This window comes from Crocuta crocuta, unplaced genomic scaffold, assembly GCF_008692635.1.
Source record: "Crocuta crocuta isolate KB4526 unplaced genomic scaffold, BGI_CrCroc_1.0 scaffold7, whole genome shotgun sequence".
Lineage (NCBI taxonomy): Eukaryota > Metazoa > Chordata > Mammalia > Carnivora > Hyaenidae > Crocuta > Crocuta crocuta.
This window is the reverse complement of record NW_027531904.1, coordinates 7,105,353-7,117,765: the sequence shown is the minus strand read 5'-3', so window position 1 is coordinate 7,117,765 and position 12,413 is coordinate 7,105,353. Positions and strand designations below refer to the sequence as shown.

The following is a 12,413-nucleotide window of genomic DNA, read 5'->3' as shown; positions in this document are numbered from 1 at the left end:
AAAATAGGGTGGGGGGGGGGGGGCGCCTGGGTGGCTTAGTCGGTTAAGCGTCTGACTTTCGCTTAGGTCATGATCTCGCGGTTCGTGGGTTTGAGCCCCGCGTCGGGCTCTGTGCTGACTGCCAGCTCAGAGCCTGGAGCCTATTTCAGTCTGTGACTCCCGCTCTCTCTGACCCTCCCCTGCTCACGCTGTCTCTCTCTCTCTCTCTCTCCTAGAAATAAATAAATATATATTTTTAAAAAATATGATTTTGGGGGACGCCTAGGTGGCTCGGTCGTTAAGCTTCCGACTTCGGCTCAGATCTTGGTCTCGAGGTTCATGGGTTCAGGCCCCATATGGGGCTCTACGCTGACAGCTTGGAGCCTGAGCCTGCTTTGGATTCTGGGGCTCTCTCTCTCTCTGCCTCTCCCCTGCGTGTGTGTGTGTGCGCGCGCGCGCGCGCTCTCTCGCTCTCTCGCTCTCAAAAATAAATAAATAAACTTTAAAAAATATATATGATTTTTGTAGCTTATACTTTTCCCCCAATTGCTGCAGCAGGAATGATGACCTACTGGTACTTCCTACATCCTACTCCGAGACAGAAGTTCCTTGTGGATAATACTGAATATTCCAGAAGAACTTTGCAGTATCACTGGATATCTCAGAAAGCTTCTTGCATCTTGTCAGCAAACACAAGGCAGGCTGTGTATACATAACCTTAAATTTATTTATTTATTTTTAAAGTTTTATTTATTTTTTTTTTACTAATTTCTACACCCAAGTGGGCCTCAAACTCACGACCCTGAGATCAAGAGTTGCATCTTGATCGGCTGAGCCAGCAGGCACCCCTAAGCTAAATTCAATTAAGATCTTGCTCCATCTACCTGGTCTCTTAACTATTGTGTTTTTTACTTTGCTCCTGAGTGATTAGGAGTGTAAATATACTTATCTTACTAGCACACAGTTTGAAAATTCAATGTTGTTGATGTAATAGCATGTGTTCTTCCTAAGGTTTATAAAATACCATTGCAACCTCTAGGTTTTGAAGTCTGTTTTAGTACTATGAGTAGGTAACACTCTCAGATGTGTAAATATCGAAAGATAGAAAAGGATATAAGGGGAAGTCTACGATTCTTTCCCCCATTTACTCGGTTATCATTCCACTATAGGTATCCTTGATTATTAATTTATCAGAAAAAAATTAATGCATTTGCAAGCAGGTACGTAGAAACACTATTTTCCCCTCCTATCGCAACACAAACAGTAACATATTATGCCTACTAGTTTGCACCCTGCAAATTTTTTAGGCATGCAAGGGCACTTATCAGCTCATGTACTTGACCTCACCGCAGGATCCAGGGTGTCGCACAATCCATTCAGAGCCCAGTTTCTTTCCCTATCTTGCCTGTACTCTCCGCTGTGGTGGTTTCTCCCCGGCTGGCTCCCACTCCTCCACCTGGCGCTCCCTTCGCAGTCCCAGCTCCAAGATGACACCCTAACAGGCTGACCACCCCACCAGAAAGGGGACACCTGCTGCGCACCCAGTTCATTCTCGCAACGGACCCGCGGGAGCCACAGGCCAGTCCCGGAGCCAATCACGGAGGCCAAGACAGCGGGAGATGCTGATTGGCCAGCCGGAAGTCACATGACCGCTTCCGGTGCTCCAGGCGAGAAGCCGTTGCCGCCTTGCCCAGAGTCGCGTGGCCCGGGAGTTGGCCGGGGTGACTCTCCGAAGGGGTATCAAGGCGCGGCGAGCGGACGGCCCTCCACGGGTGAAAACGACAGAGGTTTATGCCGCGGAGGTTCTGGTTTGTTGTCTTTGGGGCTTGGGGGCGGCCCTTTCATGCCTGGAAGGCCCTGTGGTACGCCTAACACACACGTGGCTGCGGTGACACGCCCGGCGTGGAGAAGCGCGGCTCAAACCGTTTTCCTGGGTTCTGTATTTGTCTATGTGACGACTGTTAACCACGGGGCCACACGAACAGCCAGAGTGGTTTACATCTCCCCCGCGATGCTGCTTTTGCAAGCTCTGAAAGCCCAATTCAAACCCTCCAACCTGGTCCTAAGCCCGCACCCACAGCCCCTTCCTTTCCATAACCCCCGATCCCTTGCCAGTATTTCCCCTGCCCTAAATCAACCCAGGGCTTGGGGCCAGACATCTCGGGACAGGCCCTATGCCCCAAATCCTGAAGGAAGTATTCAAACTAGGACTTTATCAGGTAAACCCTCAAAGCAAAACAGAGGAGAGGGGTGCCAGGGAAGGTCTGGGACAGACAGGAGACAGGGAAAAAAAAAAGGGAAAAACTACCCACCTAGAGGTACAGCTGTGTGGCTGTGCTAGTAGATTTTTTTTTAAAGTTTATTTATTTTGAGAGAGAGGAGAAAGAGAATCCCCAGCAGGCTCGAACTCACAAACTGTGAGGTCATAACCTGAGCCCGAAATCAAGGTCCCACGCTCAACTGAGCTACCCAGACGCCCCAAAAAGATTTTGTTTAAGAGGAAAAAACAGATGTGTGTCGGGAGGGTAAGAAGAAAGGGACAGGTTAGGCTGTGGAAATATTGGGAGAGGTTTCTGCCCAGAAGCCCTGGGCTCTTCTCTCTCCTTCTTTCCTCTTATCAGCTGGAGACAGAAACTAAAAACCAGTGCTTCGGACAGCTAAAAGCCTCAAACAGGAGGAAAATGGTAGGCAGAGAAAAAAGAACAAAAGAAAACCAAACCCTAGATACAGAGGGAGAAATTAAAGGGCAACTAAATAGATTATGTATGTAATATTTTAATGCAAATGTATAATAGATACATTGCATATGTATATATGATATCTAACTAAAAGACCTTTCTTTTTTTATATATAATGTTTTTATTTATTTCTAGGAGAGAGAGAGAAACAGCGTCAGCAGGGGAGGGTCAGAGAGAGAGGGAGTCACAGACTCTGAAACAGTCTCCAGGCTCTGAGCTGGCAGTCAGCACAGAGCCCGACGCGGGGCCTGAACCCATGAACCGCGAGATCATGACCTAAGCGAAAGTCAGACGCTTAACCAACTAAGCCACCCAGGCGCCCCTAAAAGACCTTTCCTTAATTTGACCCAATTGGAAATCCAAAGTTTATGTGCAAACAATTTATATACTCAATTTATATAACAAACGGTAAAAAATAGTGCTGATTGTCGTTTGTGTGTCTGTAGCCCAAGCTCTAAATTAACTTTAGCGCTTGCTAAAATGTACCAATTGACAAAACTTTGTGGTCCTAATACTGGGGCTCAAATTATAGTTCTATCTAGAGATTCCACTAAATTTAAACATCAATCCTGCTATAACCTTAAGAAGGTAATTAAATATAAGCTAGAGAAAAAAAAAATTGGAATGTCTCACTTTATAGCCTTGCCTAAATTTCCCGTAGTCATAATACCCATTGCCCTAAAAGTATGCCATATTGGATACACACTCTCTGACACAATGAACTGAAATTAAAACTAGATCTTTGGCTGGGGTGCCTGGGTGGCACAGTCCGTTAAGCCTCTGACTCTTGATTTCAGCTCAGGTCATGACCTGATGGTTCGTGAGATCAAGCCCCGAGTCGGGCTCTTGCACTGACAGTGTTGCACTTGCTTGGAATTCTCTCTCTCTGCCCTGCCACCGCTCACATGTGTGTGCTCTCTCTCTCTCTCTCTCTCAAAATAAGTAAATAAACATTTTTTAAAAACCCAACAAACTAAATCTTTGGCACTTACAAATTGGCATGATACAATGGGACTCCACTGACCCCTTAGTTAAAATAGCTATTACAGCCCAATATAAGTTAAAATGGGGCCTTCGAGGATTAAAACGTATTATATAAAACCTGGTTAAGAAAGGGGCAATGATCCCCACTCCTTCTCTATTTGGCAGGCCAATTTTGCCTGTCTCTTAAACCTGGAGAAAACAAAGGATGCTGTATCAGTCACCTTGGGCTGTCATAACCAAATACCGCAGACTGGGTGACTTGAACAGCAGAAATTTATTTTCTCACAGTTACGAAAGCTGGGAAGCCCAAGATCAAGGTGTTAGCTGATTCAGGTTCTGCTCAGGCCCCTCTTCCTGGCCTCTTGGCCTTCCCGTGTCCTCACGTGGCCTTCCATCCGTGGGGCAGAGAAAGAGTAATCTCTCTCTTCCTGTTCTTGCAGAGCTGCCAGTCTTGTTGGCTTCGGGGCTCGCCCTCATGAATCTTAGTTATGTTCATAAAGCCCTTATCTCCAGAGACAGCCCCAGTGGGGGTGGGACTTCAACATATCAGCTTTGGAAGGACGCTAATAGTCCATAACAGGTGACTTGGTGGATTATTGCATCATTAATGCTCTGGCCTCCTTACCCAACATCTAATATTATTAAAATTACTGAATTGAGGGGCGCCTGCATGGCTCACTCGGTTGAGCATCTCAACTCTTCATTTTGGCTCAAGTCATAATGCCAGGGTCATGGGATCAAGCCCCGTGCTGTACATGGAGCCTGCTTAAGATTCTCTCCCTCTCTCCTTTTCCCCCTTCCCTCCTCCATCTGCCCCTGTCCCCAACTCATGCTCGCGCTCACTCTCAAAAAAAATTGAATCTATCCAATCATTAATGGGTTTATATTTTGCTCTTAGAAATGTGGCTAATATGTTACATCGAGTCCCTATTTTAACAGCATCTCAGCCACACTTTGCCTTCGTTTCTGAGGGGACACACGTGGTACCTTTTCCAGACATGGGGAACCTCAACAGCTTGGCCACCACACATGCCGTCTGTGCAGAGAGGATCTCCACCATGTCCACCGGAAGCACAGGTATGCCATGACTCATAATGGCCTCTCCAAAGAGATTCATTTGACACACTCATTGCGGATATATAGGTCTTGTATCTTTTTGTCCTCTTGAGGGCTAGTGGCGACATAGTCCTCATTTACAAATTTTACTTCCAAATTAAAATCAACAGGCATTCCCATTAGTGTCCTCAGAAACTCCTTTACTGTACAGTCTTGGGCAAACTCTTCTTATGCCTCCTGGAGTTTCTAGACTACTTACGATGGCCATAAATTACTCAAAAGCTTGTGATGCAAGAAACAAGCCCTCTAAGCCTCCTGATGTACATGATTAAAACAATGATAACTGGCCACACACTGGGCTGTCCTGGGTGTAGGGGCTCTCAGAGATCCTGAGTCTGTGACCTTCTGTATCCAGCTGAGCTGCTCATTGTGCTTTGGGTCATGGAAACTGAGTCCCATGAGGCACCTGCCTCACATCAGTCAACCCCTTGGCCCCTTGGGGAAAGGACTCCTCACTCCCCGGTGCCTTAGACTCCTGCCTGTCTCCACCCATGATCACTCCTTCTTCATGATTATACACAATACCACTCATCTGTCCATAGACTTTTCTAAATATCAGCTCAGACCTTCCAGCAACATAACTGCCTTGACCTGAGAATACCAATTGACCTGAGAAAGACACCAACACATTATTGTCAAAATCACTTTTTTTTTTAATGTTTACTTTTGAGAGAGACAGAGACAGAGCATGAGCAGGGGAGAGGCAGAGAGAGAGGGAGACAGAATCTGAAACAGGCTCTAGGCTCTGAGCTGTCAGCACAGAACCCGATGTGTGGCTTGAACCCACAAAGCGTGACATCGTGACCTGAGCAAAAGTCAGACGTTAAACCAACTGAGCCACCCAGGTGCCCCTTTAACATCATGTTTTTAATACAGTTTACAAACTCGACGAAGATATTATTAGAGACTCCAAAAATTTCAGGTCTGGTTTTTGTTTTTTTTTTGCTAATGCTGTATAAATGGAAAACCAAGTTATGCGCTGGCCTAGAAGGACCCCTTATACTTCCCACCTGTTCCTCTTTTTCACGTTCCTAGTAAAATGTTCTTAAAATGCTTCCTGTGTTGTTTAGAGCAACTTAGGCCCTACTTCCTGAAAGTCACCACTACTGCCACCCAAAAGTTTTCCTGATACCAGATAGCCATAGGGCCAACTGCTCTGTGTTTTTTTTAGATCCTGTATTTGTCCTTTTGACATCTACTAAACACGATACCAAAGGAAGAGCCCAAACCTGTGATCCTACTTTTTCGAGCACAGAAAGTCATATCAGAAACCCTCCAGCCAATCTCAAGTCCGTAACCATAGCCACCTCATCTGACTCTCCTGTGCTATGCCAGTGTTTCCCCTGGCCGAAGTCATTTCAGGCCGGGTACTAGACATCTGGGAACCCACTCCCCCATGCCCCCAAGCCCACCACGATCATCCACACCAGCCAGTCCCAGGCCAGTTTCCCTGCCCTGGCTTATTGCCTTCCCTGCACAAACCCCGATAAAGGCTCCGGCTTAGGTTTTCCCTTGCTCCTTCCTATGCGTCCTGACCAAACCTGTCGCTTCCCCATGTGGCCCCACGTGGCGTGCTTCCTCCTCTCGGAAGTGTAAAGGAATACGATCTTTCCGTGCCCTCACCCAGTGACTTCTATAAATTAAAAATTTGCAGGTTCAATTACCACAGGAGCCGCCGCTCAGTTCTCAGCCCCAGAATACCAGGCTCATGCGCACATCTGCGTGTCCCTGGGTGTGACGTACAGTTTACCATTAGCCATTTTAAGTGTCCAGTTCATGACATCAGTTACACTCCCAGTGTCTGCATCCATCACCACCATCCATCTCGACTTTTTTCATCATCCCAGACAATTTGTACCTGTTTAACAGTAATTCCTTATACCCCCCGCCCCAAGCCCTGGTAACCACTACTTCCCACTTTCTGCCTCTGAATTCTGGTACCTGATGTTAGTAGAATCCTACAATAATTGTCCTTCTGTGCCTGGCTTATTTTATTTAGCGTAATTTCTCCAAGGTTCATAGTGTTACATGTGTCAGAATCTTATCCCTTTTTAAGACTGAATAAGATTCCATTGCCTGTGTACATCACATTTGTTTATCCACTCATTTGCCAATAGACACGTGGTTTGTTTCCACCTTTCGGCTCTTGTCAGTAACACCACTATGAGCATCAGTGTACAAATGGCATTCTCCACATAACAACCAAAAGGAGCTTTCTAAAATCTGTTCAAGTTACTTTTTTTGTTTTTGCAGTTTTATACCTTTATTTGACAATCAGCGATTAGCTCCCATCCACATTACTGGTCTGTAGATTTTTTGAAAGTGGTGACAGGTACGTCGGCAACTAACTTGTAGAGCTGTATTGGTGAATCTTCATCCTCGCTACGTTTTCTAGACTACTGCACACGGATACGGTGGGAACATTCCTTATTCCCTTGGCCCAGACAGCTTTGTTGAACCTGCTGTCTGTGCCCCCATCTGAGTTTCCATCTCCTTCCTGGCAAATCCCTGGATCTCTCTGAGCGCTCAAGGGGCGCGCTTCTTGAGCTCTACTCCATGGATGCACTTGGGAATGTTGATGGTGTGTTTTCTGGACAGTACCCTGTTGATGGCAGAATGGCCCATCTCCTCACCACCTTCTCTACAGGAGCCATTCTGCCAGGCCCGGGGTGGAAAGGAATTGTTCAAGTTACTTTTCTCCTGAAAACCTTCTACAGCAAGTTTAACAAGGAGATACCATTAAACGCCCTGCAGAATAGCTAAAATGAAAAGGATTGGCAACGTCAGTGTTGGCAAGGATGCGGATATTGTGACACTTACGCAGTGTCAGTGGTAGTATAAAATGACACACCTGGGGCGCCTGGGTGGCTTAGTCGGTTAAGCGTCCGACTTTCGCTTAGGTCATGATCTCGCGGTTCGTGGGTTCGAGCCCCGCGTCGGGCTCTGTGCTGACTGCCAGCTCAGAGCCTGGAGCGTGTTTCAGTCTGTGACTCCTCTCTCTCTGACCCTCCCCTGTTCACGCTGTCTCTCTCTCTATCTCCTAGAAGTAAATAAAACATTGAAAAATAAAATAAAATAAAATGATACACCTGCTTTGGAAACATGATTGTTTCTAGCAAAGTTAAATATACACTAACCCCTATGGCCCAGAAACCCCATTCCTAGATGCTGTTTACCCAAGAAAAAGTAATGCACACAGTCACAAAAGACTTCTACAAAAATGTCCACAGCAGCTTTATTTATGATAGCCAAAGGGAAAAATCTCAAATGTCCATCAATAGATGAATGGACAAATAAATTGTAGCATGCTCATACAATTGCATGCTATTGATCAAAGAATTTTTAAAATCAAATATAATCATGACTCTCGTAAAGATATAAACATATTTCAAAGCTTTTATTTAACTCACTAATTAAAGAGATCTAATTAAAGAGATCTAGAAAGATAGTACAACTGATTCAAAGGAAAATTCAAAATACATACATACTGTAGTTAAATGAGAAATAATACAAATAGATGCAAAACTGGCAGAACTGATCAAACTGACAATAATTAAATGCATTCCACAGGCTACAATTTGCATTTCTATAGACAAGACCGGTCTTTAAAACAATTTAGAGTTGTTCTTTATCTCGAAGACAATGAAAGGCGTGAGCCTGCATAGAATCAGATACTGGTGAGGGTGTGCTAGACAACACCTTACTTTTCACTGGACATAAAGCAGGATTTTGGGGGCCATTTCACAGTTTTTGCAAATTTTCTCTATGTTACACAGAAATAAATAAGAGTGAGTCTCTGGTACATACAATATAAATAAAGCTCACAGATACTATGTTGAGCCAAAAAAAAAAAAAAAAAGCAGTTACAGAAGCGTATACACTGTGTGATACCAGGTGACTGCTGGGGAGAGTGCTGGGGAGCTCTTCAGGGGAATCTTGCCATGCGCTGGAAATGGAATACACCTCGATCTGGGTGGTGGGGATACAAACATACACACATATATGTAAAATCACTGATTTCACTTAAAATTAGGGCACCAGACTCTCCCTATCCCACTTGTCACCACATCCTTCCAACAATTGCCATTTACCTTTAGGGTGAAGTCCAAACAGATCTGGTCCGTTTCCTCTCGTGTATTGTCTCTCCATATTGCTCATTTCCCTGACATTTCCTCAAAGGTAACTTATTGTCATCTTGCCGGTTTCCTGGCCTTTGCTTCCAAGCCATATGTCTTATTCCTCTCTCAAGAGCCCTACGTAGAGCTGCCAATCTGTGGATGTGTCCTTCCTAGGTGCTCCCTTAATATGATCACGATTCCCATCGCTTTTGGCATCAATGTTCAAGTGTCTGCTTCCTCCGCAGCCGTGTAACATCCTGTGCGCTACATGAGAAAGTTCTCAAGAGCTTAGCACCATGCCTGGCACTAGGGAAGGCAGAAATGTGAAGGACAATGAAGATAAAGGCTAGAGAATTCAGGCAGTGTGTGGCCCAGGCAATTTCAGCTGAGTTCTGAGATGACCCTACCTATCACCCTGGGTGGTACCCCTCCTTTGAGTCTAAGTGTACGCAGCTTTCTCTTTTGATAGATTTTTCATACCTTGTACTTTGTCTCTATCTTGCTTCCTATTTGGCCATTTTGCTATTAAAAATCTGCTTTTGCTTCTTCCTATAGAGAGTAAGTTAATAATGTGTTTTGTTTGCAGAGTGTTATTTTTGTAGCATTTAAAAATTGGTTGATTTCACACATAAACCCATTTTCAATTTTTCTTAAAAGAGAGAGGAAGGGAGGGAGGAAGAAAGGGAGGCAGGGAAGGGAAGGAGGAAAGGAGAGGGAGGCGGAAGGGTGGGAGGAAAAGAAGGAAGGGAAGGAAATTAAAAAAATATATATATATATATATATCTATCTGGCATCACAGAGCCCACAGTCGCGCATGGCAACAATCAGCTGGAACAGCAGCAATGGCTTCTCGCTCGGGTACTGCACATGTCCCCGAGGCATCTGAGTTTGAGACCCCTTTCCCCGTCAATGACAATTTACAGTCGCTCACGTACTGGGGCAGAGGCCAGCTTTACAAGCGGGGTTGGGGGGGGCGGGAAGCAGAATCCCCCGAAGCCTCACAGAGACAGCGGGTTAAGAGCCAAAGAGACACGGGCGCAGAGCTTCGGCCTGGCCTGTGGGAATTGCCAAGTCTCAGGCATCTCTCAGATTCCGGGGCTTTTCACTCCCGCCCCGGTTCCCTTCCAGGCGCCCGTCTTACTTAAATCCTCCACCAAAGCTGAGAAACACGAGGACAACAAAGCTCCTGAGAGTGCCGGAAGCCCAGGTTGAACCGCCGTCACCTGACCTCGCATTCCGGACTCTGATTGGGCGTCAGGAACACCCCGCCCCAGCAGCCAACGGGGGCGGGACAGGTGCCACGGCGCAAGGGCACTGGTCGGTTTCCTCAGGAAGCAGCCAATCGGAATCGGCCGGCTTCCGGCGCGAAATGAGCTGGCGCGCGGCGTGGGGGCTGCGGCGGCGGCGCGCGGAGTTTGGACCGGGGTTCCGCCCGCTGCGAGCCTGCCGGAGAGGTGAGTGCGGCGCGCTTGGACTCGCTGGGCGGGCGGACCCAGCCCAGCCCCGCTCCGCTCCCGGCGACCCGGCCCGGAGAGGAAGGCTCGCCGGTTCCTCCGTTGCCTGCCCCGGTTGGGCGAGGCCCGCGGAGCCCTCTGTCGCGGACCCGCAGGCCGTGAGAGCGCAGAGAAGCACGCGTGTTCGCAGACGGGGAATCAGGCCCCGGGGTGGGGCCGGGGTCGCCTCCGGTGTCGGTGGGAGAGCCGGCCTGGCACCCGTGGCGTTCTGGCTCCCGTACTCCGGTGCCTACCGTAGGGCCTGGCGCACTGCAGTCTGGATGAGCGCAGCCCAGACCTCTGGCACTTCCCCCATCCCCGGTGAAGACCGAAGCTCTGTACTTTTTCTCTAGCCTTCCACGGTCACGAGCCAGGCCACTGTATTTTGGGCGTACTGTGTGCCACGTGCCTGGGACCCGTTTTCTTACAACTTAAGCCCCACAGTACCTCCGCAGAGGAAGGCGGTTAAGGGCACAGACTGCATCCCTTTTCCTGTCGAATCCGGGCTCTTCCAGCTACTGGCCCTGTGACTGTCCACTCTTCATCTAAACTGAGTACCTCGGTTTCCTTCTGTTGTGTAGGGGAACTCCTCTCTCCTGCATCCTGGAGGTTTTGTTAGGATTAAATGGCTTAATATATGCAACAAATGCTTCAAAGGGTACTTGGTACGTGGTAAGGGTTCTATTAGAGAAGTAAAACGGTGCTCACTTTTGACAAAGACTGAAGCACAAAGAGCCTGTCCCTGCGTGGAAAGAGCTGCCTGAGTCTCAGGCGTCTTCCACAACACCAGGCTTTCAATCCCATAGCCCTCGCCGGCCCTCAGGTTGCTCAGAACTTTGGGCACCTACGGGCCTGAGATGGAGCAGACACCTGACAGCTCCTGGTGCCACCAATGTAGACAAATCGCATTCCTGTGCCCTTGTCAAGGTTAAGGGACAGTAATGGCAGAGACTGGGTTAGATAGAGGTCAGAAATTGGGAAAGAAGGGAGGCAGAAGTGTTTGGCATAGGAAATGAAAGGCTAAATTGAACGAACATTTTGTTAGCCAGGCTGCTGTCAGAAGGAAGCTTATAGGGGGACCTGGGTGGCTCAGTTGGTTAAGTGTCCTATGGTCGTGATCTCACGGTTACTGGGTTCGAGCCCCTAGTCACGCTCTGCTGACATCTAGCTCAGAGCCTGGAGCCTGCTTCAGATTCTGTATCTCCCTTTCTTTCTCTGCCCCTCTACTGCTTGCGCTGTCTCTCTGTCTCTGTCTCTCGAAAATAAACATTAGAAAGTTGCTTATAGTCAACTAGGAAGAAGAGGAAATTTCTGGGTCTTGAGTTCTTTTCAGTGGCAGTCATGATGTTGGCCACCACATACATTTTATCCATCCATCCATCCATCCATCCATCCATCCATCCATCCATCTATGAGGAGGGGCAGAGAGAGGGAGAGAGAAATCTAAGTAGGCTCCACACTGTCAGTGCAGATCTGAAAGTGGAGCTCAAACCCACCAACCCGGAGTTGATCATGACCTGAGTTGAAATCAAGAGTCAGATGCTCAACCGACTGAGCCACCCAGGCGCTTCGACGTTCTATTTCCGATCCACTAACTGGGAAAGGTAGCTCTTGCCTTCATCTTACTGATAAGGAAACCCAGACTTTAAATACTGGGCAAAGCCCGTAGTGTTAGATGTGTAGTGAAAGAACAACATTCAGATAAATCATATGCGTCCACTTTGGGGGAGTCAGCATTATCTATGAGGTGGGAGGGAAGAGAAAGGGATAAAAGGAGTAAGTAGGGTTTTAAACACATCTGAAATGTTTTATGTCCTTGGAAGAGAAACGGGACAGAATTTAACTTATTAAATTTGGTTGGTGAATACATGGATCTCACTTTTTATTGTATGTTTGAAATTTAAAATTAAAAAATATATATAAAAGTTAAACATAAGTATATTTTTAATACCATTTTTAACTAAGAGGAGGCTGGGTGGCTCAGT

At 47.0% G+C, this 12,413-nt stretch overlaps 1 protein-coding gene and 1 long non-coding RNA gene across 2 annotated transcripts in view; one reads left to right on the top strand and one right to left on the bottom strand.

Moving 5' to 3' along the window:
• Positions 1-8,659: 8,659 nt before the first annotated feature.
• LOC144239999 (uncharacterized) lies at positions 8,660-10,138 on the bottom strand. The gene is made up of 3 exons (XR_013337547.1): positions 10,077-10,138; positions 8,909-9,241; positions 8,660-8,786 (listed from the first exon to the last, which is right to left on the bottom strand). It is a non-coding gene; the product is annotated as an uncharacterized LOC144239999 (long non-coding RNA).
• Positions 10,139-10,316: 178 nt separating this feature from the next.
• BLM (BLM RecQ like helicase) overlaps positions 10,317-12,413 on the top strand; it is an 85,337-nt gene continuing 83,240 nt past the window's right edge. Inside the window, exon 1 of the mRNA XM_077774234.1 lies at positions 10,317-10,389. The gene's annotated coding sequence lies outside the window, so the exon portion shown is untranslated. The remainder of the gene's footprint in view (positions 10,390-12,413) is intronic.